Raw genomic sequence first — 13,350 nt, forward strand, 5'->3', positions numbered from 1 at the left:
ATTCCATGCCCTAAACTAAGGCCGAGAGATGGTCGACAGAAGGACTATACTTGTATGGAACTCGAGAAAAATGTTCACCCCAACATTCACCTAGTCTCTAGTGCCATGGATCGTTGCTAGACGACCATCTATGGTAACAGGCATTTCTGATTAATGGTTAATTAAAAATAACTAATTAAATATAATTTAATTAATTATTTGTGTTAGACATAATGCCTAAGTCTAGCTGAGGGTGAACCTAAAGGTCACACACAAATCACTATGGAATTGGTGGAATTAATTTGAGAAGAAATGAATTAGTTTGATTGGATTAAATTAATTCAAGAAGAATATATAAATGATGGGATAATTTATTTAATAATTGATTTTATAGATGGCTCAAGAATTAATTAATTGGATTAATCAATTTATGGCTTAACACCTATATATTAATTGGATTAATTTATTAGATTTGGCTTAATTAATAATTGGATCAATTAATTAGTGTTTGGACTTAGATTTATTTAAATAGATTAAATGAATATTTCGACTTGGGTTGGGCTTAATTTAATTTGATTGAATCAAGCCTGATTCATACTGGAAGTCCTAGCGCATTTGAGGGTGGTTGGAGCAAGTTAAGAAGGAGTTCAAACTCCTCACCATGATGAACATAAAGGAGTAGTTATTTCATCATGGTTGGAGGTTATATGTATGTGTGTATATAGGTCGACTTGGGGCAAACTTAGTAGTTATTGAATTTTAAATTCAATTGTAAGTGATATACAAAATTACGTACATATCATGCATAACCAGCACATGAGCCACAAAATTTGCTCTCTTCTCTCTCCAAAAATGTTCTCCTTTTTGTTCTACATTGAATTGGATTCAAGTTAGAATATAAAATATTCCAAAAGCACTAAACAATAGTGTTAGTTTGGAGTTGTTTTTCTTTTGTTCTTTGTTCTATCTAGCAATAGAAAAAGAACTATATTTATTCCTTAGTGTGGGTGGACAAATTAGATCAGTTGTAATTTGGATCCTAAAGTGAAGGGGAGACCGTAAAGGGAACAACACAAGTTGCTGCGAAGCTATAGAAACAAATGGTAAAGTTTCATGTTGTGTTTCTATGCTTTTTGCTTCATCGTCTAGCCACTTGTCTAGCATGTTCATACGTTTATTATTATGCTTTTAGAAAAACACCAAATGCTCAAAAATTTCAAAGGGAACACCCCTTTTAACCATTTTAAATAATTTTTTATTTTATGCTTCCTTTGCGTTCCCTGGCCATACCTATTCTTTCAGGGGTATCAGAGCCAGGTTCGGTGTTTTGGCTTTAGGATTAACATGTTATATGTATTGAGCATGAACAACGTATTTAATTTGCTTTTGCAAAGCATGTTTTATAACTTTGAAGCATGATTATGTATTTAGAAAATATCTATTAATTTTTTCTTTGAAATTACTGATATCTATGAATTTTTTGACGATTTTCTGTAAATGCATGGTTTTATTTCAGTTTTTTAATTGCAGAAATTCAAAAAAAATTGAAAAGCGAAGCACTACAGCCGTTGTTGTCCTGTCGGCTAGTCACTCCCAGTAGGGCACGCTCAGGCTCGCCAGCTGGCGTGTGTGCTAGTAGGGCGGCAGCATGCAGGCGCAAGCCTAGTGTGCGCGTGCGCGTGCAGCAAATAGCAAATGGTCGTCTGCGGTCCGAACGGGTGGGCAATTTTGTGTCGTTCTTTTCGGAAAATTGAATTTTCTTTTTTTTGAAATTATTAATTTTGGCAAATTTTAATTTTAGTTAAATTTAATTGTGCCTTAAATCAATTTGAAAATAATTTCCAAACAAATAAAAAAATTGTACATTGGATGTATGGTTGATATTCATTTTTTAATTGCATTATTAGTATATTATTTTCTACATTTAATTATATTTTTGGTATTTGATATTGGATATCTATTGTTAAATACGTGGATTGTATTTAGTTGTTTAACATATTTATATTTAATATAAATGTGTTAATTATTATTTGTTGCATAAACAATGGGGATGATCACAAAGCCCATTGGCCGAATGCATGGTTTAATTTTATGTTGGTTGAGGCCTGCGTGCCTCTTTGTTTTAATTTCTTCTATCATTTTTTTGCCTTAAAATAATAAGGTTGTTTTCTTCCTCCTTTTGTACTTCCCCCCACTTTTGATTGGGGTTAGAAAAGTAAGGTTTTATTTATTTTGAATAAATGTAAGCTTCCAAGGAGATGGAAGCATAGGCCCGTTGGACGGTGCTCGGCGGAACTCACGACTGAAGAAGAACAAAGGGAAAAACTTATTAGAATGATAATAGGTTACTATTTTCTAATAGTTAGGCCACACCCTAGATTGACCATAGACTCACTGCGGGCTCAATGGGTCATTTAGGATTGGGTTTGTGATTATCCAACAGAGGCGTGCTAGGCCTATTTTTGCATGTGGTGTATATTTTAATGTATGTTGTGTTTGGAATGCATCTGTTTATACTCAATTATTAAAATTGATGCATGCAAAAATCTTATAATGATGAGGTCTCAGTTACAACAAACTTAACTCTCACTTGGACGGTCCAAGTTAAATATTAGGCCCAGAATGGAATAAAATTCAAATGGTTTGATTAAATTCAAGTCCTCTGAATATCTGCAATGCATTGACGAACATAATGACACTGAAAGAATAAATGCTCATGTGTTTCTAAAATCCCGTCTGGGCAAAGGACACATGCCCCACCGGTGTGATGAAGCAAGGTTTGTCAAGATTAGATAACTTCCCCAAAATGGCAAGCCATAAGATAAATTGATTGTGGGGAATCTTGAAAGGACCCAAGAATGTGAAATCCAGCCTACCTTGGGTCCTTGAGGACAAAAGAGGTGGTATGCTGTCGCCGCTGTAAAAATACCACCATTCAAGCGCCAAATAATACGATCCTCCCCATCATGGGTGGGAAAAGTAAATAATTCCTAGGGCATAATAATTATTAAAATTTTTTTCAAAAAATTTAAAAAAGTATGTAAAATCATAATTTATAATCCAAAAAAATATTTTGGTGAGATTATCATTGAAATTGATGAAAATCTAAAGGAGGCTAATTGAATGGATTTATTGTTAGAAAAATATTGGGGATATTAATTTTTTTCGAAACAAAATAAAGTATTTGTAATTATTACATACCTCGGGAGAGGTGATCGTCATTTACCCTAATAAATATATTAATTAATATACAAATAATATCGAGCATTTTTGTTCGATTGCTCTTGGATATTAGTTAAATAATTGGTGTTATTCGTTAAATAATCATAATGAAAAAAGCTGTAAGATAAACAAGGACAAATACAGGTCCTCGCTATCACATGCAAATTATAAGAAAGACAAAATTTATTAAAAGATTAACGTTGCCATCCTTCGACATTCATATCGCCCTCTCCGACCTTATCTCTATTACAAACCTTAAAAAAAGAAGAAAGAAAGAGAAAACGAAAAAGGGTTCATAATATCATAGGAATATTATCATTTTTTATTTTTATTTCAATTTTATACGTAAATAAATCTGAATTTTTTATCTGCCAATTCTGATAGTGCTTCATATATTTTACATATGTGGTTCCCTTTTTTCTATTTTACAAAAAGAAAAAGAAAGAAAGAAAGAAAAAGGTAGCCCGTATGGGATTGAATTCATCTGCTTCAGAAAAAAAAAAACTTTATTTTTAATTAAAATAATATATTGTAATTGATTTTTAATTACTATTTTCAAAATAAAACTTTATTTTTAATTACTATGTTAAGCCCAAGCACAGAGAGAGAGAGAGCATCAAATGAAGGTTACTCACCGCCTACAGAAAAATGGACAGGCTCATGCATTCAAATTTCAACCCTTAACAATAAACCTCCATGCAAATGGAGCCCATTATGTATCTGATAACAACACACACTTATGAGTGGAAAATGGGTGGGTAGGTCATATTAGGTTTGGATTGGATCTCAGTTGATTGAATTTATATATGTATGTGTTTCATATATAAATAGATTATATTCTTGATTGAAATATTCATTTTGAACGCTAATGGTAGTGATCAACAAACATATTTTTAGGAGTATCAGTGCTGGCTCCCCAACTACCCTCCAGAGTGACTCAAACCCATGACCAAAATCGTAGGTGCAAGGTGCTTTTGTTAACAAGCTACCTTGGCTCGTCTACAACATCAAAGTTTAAGCAACTATTACATTTCTTAGACCAAGAGTCTAGAGAGAAATCCTAACTATGATTCTGGAGACATTCTCTGAACAAATCTCTTCATGCAGTGTTGCTGGTTGCCCTTGGTAAAGAGGTGAAGTTGAATCTGCAAAGAAATGAGTCGACTTATAATATGAACTTAACATAAACACCACAATGTGCAATAATTGTTGTGAAATCGCACGTCGTCTAATCAATCCCTATCGACTTGAGTGGAAAAATACCTGATAAGAGGCTTCTGGACTGCCACATTTGCTGAAGCGGACGCCCTAGAGAGTTCAGAAAACTACATCCAAGAGTTGAAAATGTCAGAAGTCCATCTCAGTTCCCTTGTGCATATATAGTTGATGAATCAAATTGTAGACAGCAGGCAATCGCATTCAGAGTACTGCTCGGTTTGCCGCTTCAGGCTTCTTCTTCAATTGCAAGAAACTCCAGGTCTTCTCAAATTTGAATTCAAGTTTATGATTCCAAGTAAATGTACGATTGGAGTAGAGCATCACCGCCTGGCATTTTACTATGGCAAAACCGGACAAAGGAACAAGAAACAATTGTCATTGCAAAGAGACAGCAGCGAAAAAGGTAAGCTGACAAGACCTCAAGCTCCTCCAGGATCCCATTTATTTGAATGCTGGAACTAGAATCTACAGCTCGCTCTGCAGTGATGAACATTAATGGTTGAGTTTCATTTGCCTGACGGTGGAGTTGAATTTCACTGTTCGGTTGTACGCTTTCTACAAGCCCATCATGGTCGTCTGAAGAACCTTGGCGACTGTTACCAGGTGGAGAAGGCTCGCCAGAAGAAGATGCAGGCAGAGAACGGGATCCACTTTCACCAAATCCAGCAATTTCAGTGTCGTTACATCTACTCTCTGAAATTTCCATTTTGCAAACATCCTGCTCCAATTGTTGGCTAGCCATTGTGCTAACAGGCGAAGGTACGTTGCTTGGTGTACTGGAAGATTCTGTGGAGCCAACTGGACTATTGGATTCGTCTTGTTTCATCTTCTTCATGCTCAAAACAGTCTCTGTTTCTGGGAAGGCAGATGCAAGTGACCTTTTGGCGAAACGCTTCTTTGCTGGATTGGGGGGGCGTACTCCACCAGGGAAGACAAAGTTAGGTATGTCGTTCCGTTTCACATGGCATACATCAATCCACATTGTTGGCTTCCAGGATGAGTATGCGTATACGTCGTACATAAATTCCTCCACCGTCTTCGTTACATCAAATTGTTTGCCTTGTTGAGGACCAGTGCCTTGTTTCCTTCGCAAACCCATAAAATAACTGTGGCGAAACGGCTTTGATTTGTCCGAACTAAACCACCCGCCTGGGTGAGGATGACACTGAACTAAACCACCCGTGTTCCTTTCTATCTGGAATTATCAAATGACACCAAGAAATCATCCAATGGAAACAGACACCAAACAAACCTTTCCAATTCTGGGAGAGCGCCTAAAAGGAACGTTTCGACCAACCTTCAGCGTAAGCAAGCGTATTCTTGACTCGACCCAACCTTTCCAATTCAACAAGTCACCTTCATTCTTTGCTGCAATGTCTATCTGCAGATAATTTCTGTACGCTTGGAAGTTAGTGAAAGGCTGAAACAGAGTATGCCAGCTGGCTGTCTTTGCTTCCACTGCCTACATCCATAACAACAATGGAATTTAATTGAACTGCCACATAGCAAACAAGTCTGTATCCTAGAAGTAAATAAAGAAGCACAAACGAAAAACGAGGGTTCTAAAAAGCAAAATTTGGAGAAAAATACAATAATTGCAAACAAAGGAGCTTCTTTCCAGGGCACAGGTCACAGAACAAATTCCATTTATGACGAAGCTTTGTTGGCTAAAAGGGATTAACTGCTGCAGAAGAATAACCTGACAAATTTCATTTCCACGCTGAAATTCTTCCATCATGACTCGTAGTGTGCTTGTTTACACATTGTAGCTTGAGTTCATGCAGGGATATGCAGGAGTTATTATCGGCATGAGGTGTGATCTATCCTTGTAATTTCTTCTAGGATCCCAGAAAGGAAGTCTTAAAGATCCTTCTTCAATTGGGCACAGCATCACAGGAATTGGCCACCGCCACATGTTGTAGATCCAAAAGAACTTCGACACCAATGTGCTTGGTAGAGCATTTGGGTATAGCTGGCAAATGCGAGCAATGAGCAATGCCCAATTTATACCGCCTAGGAAACCAGTAACCTGGCAAGATGAAAGGAGAAAGACTTAGACCGAGAAATGAGAATGCTCGAGTATTATGTTTATATGCATGAGTGATAGAAAAGCAAGGATTGCTCGCTTAAATTCCTCACATTTGAGTATACTCCACGCCTTTTCGCCCATAGCCTCATACATCGCAGAGTAGTCCGAAACGTCTAAAGGAGGAAAAAAGAATGTGATTTAGAAATCATGTTAAAAAAGTACTTCAGAGATAATTGTGTGGTTCACACCTTAATATTCGGGACGAGCTGCAATATTTGATTAGTCACCCTACAACCATTGAGACCCACATATCGCAGTATAGATTCTTGAGATACGTCAAAGTCCTGGAACCAAACAGATACCCAAGACAGAAAGAATTTATAGGATATCCAAAAGCACAAGTTTCAAATTAAGACATTCAATGATTATTTGAACAACAGTAGATAGCTCAGATATAAGTGATATAGGCTCCAGTGAGGAGATCAAATCTATTAGGCAGTCAAACTTTTTCAACATCATCCAAAAACGGTTTCTAACTATTGCATCAAATTCTTAAAACAAGCGCCGATTCCTGGAATGAAAATAAAGGCTACTACAAAGACAAGATTCATACTACAGGAATAACCCAGAGGGCCACATTTGCATAGAGGAGACCAATGGAAACACCATCGAACTTGAATTTCATCACTGGAACATGAGCGTCGGGTACCGCATGCAACTCTTGTACTTCAGGAATCTCAGACAGCATCTTCTGAAGCCCACCAAAAAAGTCTTTCTGTATGTAATAGAGTTATTTTCTTTCTTCCATTCATCAAAGCAGGAAAATTCAATAAGCAAAGTTCACAGCTAAAAAGGGAAGTCAGCCATACATTTCGGTCGGCACACTTTGGTCCAATACAAAATGTGTCAATATCAGCACCGGGTCCGTGTACCTATCAGTTTAAGTTAAGAACGAAACCTAATCATGAGAGGCATGTTTACGCAAACATTTAAAAAGTTCAACAATTTAAAATAAGGAAAATGAATATCAAGTGAGAGAAAATTCATACACCAAGGCGATAAGAGCCAAAGGTGAATATCTTCGCATTTGCTTGGCGCACTGTAGAATCACTGTGACCTTTGGCGCGGCTGACATTTTTGATCCATGTCTTGACGATCTGCATGATAATTGCATTTGAGTAACCTAGGTATCTAATACTAGTGAAAAGATTAACAAGATTGTTTAGATTTAAAATAGATTAACCTGATTCAAGCTACCAAGGACTTCCTCCCGTCGTATGGCTTCTTCGCGACATTCACACAATGCCGCATTTTCAAGAAACTGCAACCAATTTACAAGTAAGAGTATTTACCAATATTTCTTGAAGATTTTCAAGAAGAGATGGGTAGAGAAGAAACCTTTTCCAAGTCTTGATTCATATAACATCAATCTCGGTGGGTCCCACTATTGAAATTGATTGTCATATCCCAGTACCGGAAGCAATAGCCATATTCTTTGATCCAAGTCTATACATCCTGTTTTCACTAAAAGAACAAAAGAAAATAAAAGGGCCGCAGTTAGAAGTCTTTATACAATCAATGTAGTTGACCTTCATCTATTTATTCTATTTGGAAATTATTATAAAAAGAATAAAAGATTACGAAAATGGGGATATTCGAAAAGTGTGACAGAATTAGGCAGAACCGCATGTTGTTAATGCGGTTCTTCAGCTTTTTTTAGACTATTGAAATGATTATTGTGATTGGTTTAATATCCATATTGACTTATGTTTTCCTATTTTTTATTTATGAATATTTGTAAATGCATGAAATCTCTGCAAAGATTAACCCATTCTTATTGCACTCACTTGGCACTCTTATTGAGATGCTTAACCAAACATTTCATGTTGCAATTTTACAATTTGTGTAATAGTTTTAAAAGCAGATATACAAATCTTTTACAATTAAAGAATCCTTTATTTTTAAACTAAGGCAAGAAATAGATGATAGACCAAAATTATTGCACTGACAAGTCAAAAGTTGAAACAAAATACATGCCTCTCATAAAGATTGAAGCCCCCCAAATTTAAAAAAGTAAAAATAAGAAATTGCACAATAACCCTTAAAGAGTCAGTCACATGTACAACAAATTAAAAATATTTACATATTACAATTTCTCCAAAAACCAATATGAAAAGAAAAAACAAACACTAAGGCCATGTTTACTTCAGTGGATAATGGATGATATCCCTGACAATTTTAGTTAATAGTGTATTTACTAGCAGTTTGATCAGCCTGATACTAAACAAACTGGCACAGTATTGATCCACATAATTGGCTGACTGTATCACCGATAGAAATGGCTGATTGCAAGCCAAAGTATCAAGTGAGTAAGGGTATTAATCAATAAATCACCATTGATTTTGATTACTTAAGTTATTACAATTCTTGTTCTAATCATACAAAAATAACCCAATATCTTATGCTTGCTCACCAAATCAACCAAAGTAACGAATGGATATCGAGGCCTATGCAAACTAACGCCGGGTAAATAGAGGATAAAATAGAATAGTAGAAAATATCGCACAAGAACGAGGTATAAAGCATAAAATCGAAAAATAAAGAATTAAACAAATCATAGTGCCCTTGAATGTGCCCCTGAATCCGATTAAACAAGAATTAAACAAATAAAGAATCCAATTACTATTAAACAAATAAAGAATCCAATTAGTATTAAACAAATAAAGAATCCCGTTAGTATTCAAGAATCCAACAACAAGAATTAAACAAATCAATGTGCCACTGAATCCGATTAGTATGATAATAGAACTTTAATCTTACATACAAACTGCTACAACAGTCATGAACTTTCGCAACTTTCACCCTTTCTTCAACTTGTTTTGGTTATAGAAAATACATGATACTAAAAACACACCCAAACCCAAGAAAAAGAAGAATAAGTAAAATGCAACAGAGAAAGAAGGATTACCTGGAAGCCGTACTCGTCGCCGTCCTTGCTGCCGTGAATTTGAGGGTAGGGTTCTAAGAGATGGGTTTGGGGAGGAAATGAGGAAGGAGAAAGAATGGAGATAGAAAGAGAAAAGAGAGAGAAAATGGAAGAAAAACGAGAAAAAGAGAGAGAATGAGATGGGTTTTTGACTTTTTATATTTACTACTACTACTACTATTATTATTATTATTAGTAGTATTATTTTTTTTTAAATCATGAAATTCAATTATTAAAATTTTACATAAATATAATTGAAATTAATATATGTTCATAATCTGTAAAATTTATATATTTATAAATACTAGTATAACATTGATGTAACTATTATCTTACATTGTTGAACAATATGGATTAATTGGGCCATCAAAATTCAGATCATAACGTTAGATATGATTAAACTTATATAGAAATACATTTGGTAAAGTTTTAAATTTATTGGATATACGATGTCGAGATATTGTACTCAAAATACTACAGTAATCATTCAAGACGGTGTATCGTTGAATCAGGTCAAATCATACCGTCAGATATGATCTAATGCATAGAGTCTTGTATATATTTAAATTTCATATTAATCGGGTGCCCGAATTTTAAGATATCGTAATTATTGATTAAATTTTTTAATCTCATTATATATATAATAAAATAATAATTAGAATTGTTCAACTATCATCATCATTATTATTGTTATTATTATTATTATGATGATTTTTAGATTAATTCATAGAAATTACTAAATTTTGACATAAATTTATAAATAATAAAAAATCATAAGTGAATTACTTGTCAATTCAAAAAAAATATAACATAATACAAATATATATTAAAATATGACATAAAGTTTATATATGTCATATTAAATAATAATTTTAATTATAAAAATTATTATAATTTACTAAGTTGTTGATTAAATTTAATTTTGTATAAAAATTAAATGTATAAATAAAAGTACCATAATTTATTATTATCCAAAATAAAATGTATGATATTGATTAATAATTATAATATACGGTCAATTTTAATTATAAAATTAATCAAATATTAAATATAAAATTAAATATATAAAACATTCAAAAATAAATTATATGTAAAAGATAAAAAAATAAAAAAAGCTCGCGAGCTATGAACAGACACAATTGAGCTCGAGTCGCAAGCCGGCTCGACTAATCTGCTACCCCTGTTATAAACACAAAATACATAGAGCAGTGAATACAACAAACTTAATAATATTACAAAAAAAAAAAGGAATATTTATCACATGCATATATATCGCAAGAGTTATCATTCATTTACCTATCACAGTTTTATCCCATCTCAAAAAGTAAATAGGGCCATAATGACTTAAGTTAGATTAATTAACTTGCTTACTACTTGTTGCATCATTATTATTATGTTAGGTCACGTATACTTTCTTTTATAAGACCTGATACCCCAAGTAGTTTCCAATAGTAGTTTGTTTAATCAGTTTTTTGTTAGCCCGGTAAAATGTGGGCTAGCCTGTAATAAAGTCACCATTGAGGGTAATTATAATAAGGGGTTTTGATGTGGTTGAGGTTTTCCTACTAAGAAATAAAATTGGGAATTTTACCTCGACATAATTGCGTAGCAGGTGAATTGCAATTTCAGAAAGAGGTGCTGTTTTCAAGAAAATGGAGTCTCAATCAATGAATAGTAACTTACATTAAAAAATTAATATTTTGGTATTTATAGTAGTGTTGGAAGTTATATGGTGTAGTGGATTGCATTTGCTTAATGTGTGTCTCATACATATCAAATTATTTTTTTACCCTTACAACTTAATATATTTTTTTACTAATGTATATCAGGTTTCAACGTGGGTGATTAGAAAATCACTAGGACAACCCATTTTATAATTCTTCTTTTCTTCCACTTTTATCATTGATTTTAACTATTGTAATGTTCTTATTGTCCTCCACTCTTGGATAATTTACTGCATGCCTTGTCAGGTGCAATTACATTTAACCCATTTCACCTTCCGAAGCTTATTCTGCAGCACACTCAGGTGAGTTTCTTCCTTTTTCCCCCACCTGATACAAAAATTGCCAGATTTTTCAGTATAAGTTTTAATTTTTACTTCTCTTCTTCAACATTCGAAACCCCTTGGTGGTCCCTTCTCTCAGCACTACTTCGACACTGTATGTTCCTCTTGGAGAGTAAAGTGTGTGAAGAAGAATAATGAATTCTCAGAGAAAGCCGTGTAGTTGGGCAGCACAGAAACCAAATGATTTTCGGGGATTTGAATACAAGGAACTGATATTGGAAAGTTAAGTTGATTGGAGATAAAAATATTGATGACTACTCCCCAATTATTTTATTAAATGTAATACCAGAAGCTTATAGTCATGTAAAAGCTGCAATTAAATATGGAAGGAACAATATAAATATAGAAACTGTGATTAGTGGTTTAAAAAAGCAAAGAAATAGGTTTGAATGCTAATAAACCTAGTCGGGACCAAAATGTGGTTAATTTTGTTAGAGGAAGAACAAAATATAGAAATTCTTTTCATAAAAGGCATAGTAAAGAAAAGAATAAAAACCATAATAGTTCTGAATCAAGTGATGATGAGAAGGGAACTAGGGATGAAAAACATAAAGATATGAGGTGCTACAATTGTGGTAAAAAATGATCATTTTATAAACGATTATAAAATGCCAAAACGTTATAATAAAAATAAAGAAGAGTGAACATAACATTTGATGAAACTTCTGAAGAAGAATTAACAGTTTATTGATTTTGTATCAAACCATAATTTTTAGCTTTAGTCACTGTATGCAATTTTATGCTATATGCATTAAAAATTTTCCTTAGTGAATGATGTTAGTCTTTATGACTTTGCCTTGATGGCTAATGAGCCTTTGTGTCTGTCTTTGTAAAACAGCTTTGGTGGCTAAAGTGTCTTTGTGATTGAGCCTATGTGGCTATGTAATTTAACCTTGGTGGTTGTATGTGTGTATTTGCGATCTGTTTCTAAGCGGCTGGTTTAGTCTTTGTGAATGAGCCTAGCTAGCTATAGGCTATAGCATGGTTAGTACTTGAAAAATTCACTTAGTGTTATTTGCTGTATGCAAATGTTCAATGTGCTTAGTGCTAATTGTTGTGTGCCATACTTTGTGCTTAAGATATCATCTTTTCAAATGCTGTTAATAACATCTCTTTTACAGAAAAATTAAGGGCTATGATATTTTGCTAGATCCAACCCCTTGGGCTTGGTTCCTTCTTATGGTCCTGGTCTAAGGGAGAATATATTGAAAAATTGGTCGAAGACCATTTATTGTAAGCCCAGCCCAAACGCCCAAGCCCCCACTCACTTCGATGACTCTCAAAATCCTACCCACTTTATTGGCCCATGACCTATGACCCAACCATGATTTTCTATCCTACTTATTTCTAACCTAACCCTAACCCTAACTTCTCCAATTCATCCGCCTCCCTTTTTTCTCTCGTCTATCTGCTCTCACTCCTCTACCTCTCTCTATCGCCTGGTTTCTCTCGCCTCCTTTTTCCAATGGCTTTGAAACCATATTCGTAACTCCTCTTTATCTCCACCTCTTTAATGGCTTGGCCCTTTAAAGGGCGGTCTTGGCCAATGAACAACGACTGAAAAACGTCTGTAATATTTCACTGATTTGCTCCCCCTATTTTCTGTGATAAAACTTCTTTGTGAACTAAAATGGTGGGTCTTTGTGATCCTGATTAGTTGTGTTGGTGGTTGGGCCTTTGTGAGCAACCATAAGGTTTAGGAGTGTCCATTTTTTGGGGCCGTGAGCTCTTTTCACTCTGGATCTGGCTCTCTGACCTTGCATTTTTTACTTACTATTTCTGTTAAATATCAAGATTTGCATTCTTCATTTATTGTATATCTTGGCATGTAATATTGAGGATTTTGTACCC

At 34.3% G+C, this 13,350-nt stretch overlaps 1 pseudogene; it reads right to left on the bottom strand.

Moving 5' to 3' along the window:
* Positions 4,039 to 9,554, bottom strand: LOC105162364 (annotated as a pseudogene).

Source organism: Sesamum indicum, linkage group LG5 (genome assembly GCF_000512975.1).
Source record: "Sesamum indicum cultivar Zhongzhi No. 13 linkage group LG5, S_indicum_v1.0, whole genome shotgun sequence".
Classification (NCBI taxonomy): domain Eukaryota; kingdom Viridiplantae; phylum Streptophyta; class Magnoliopsida; order Lamiales; family Pedaliaceae; genus Sesamum; species Sesamum indicum.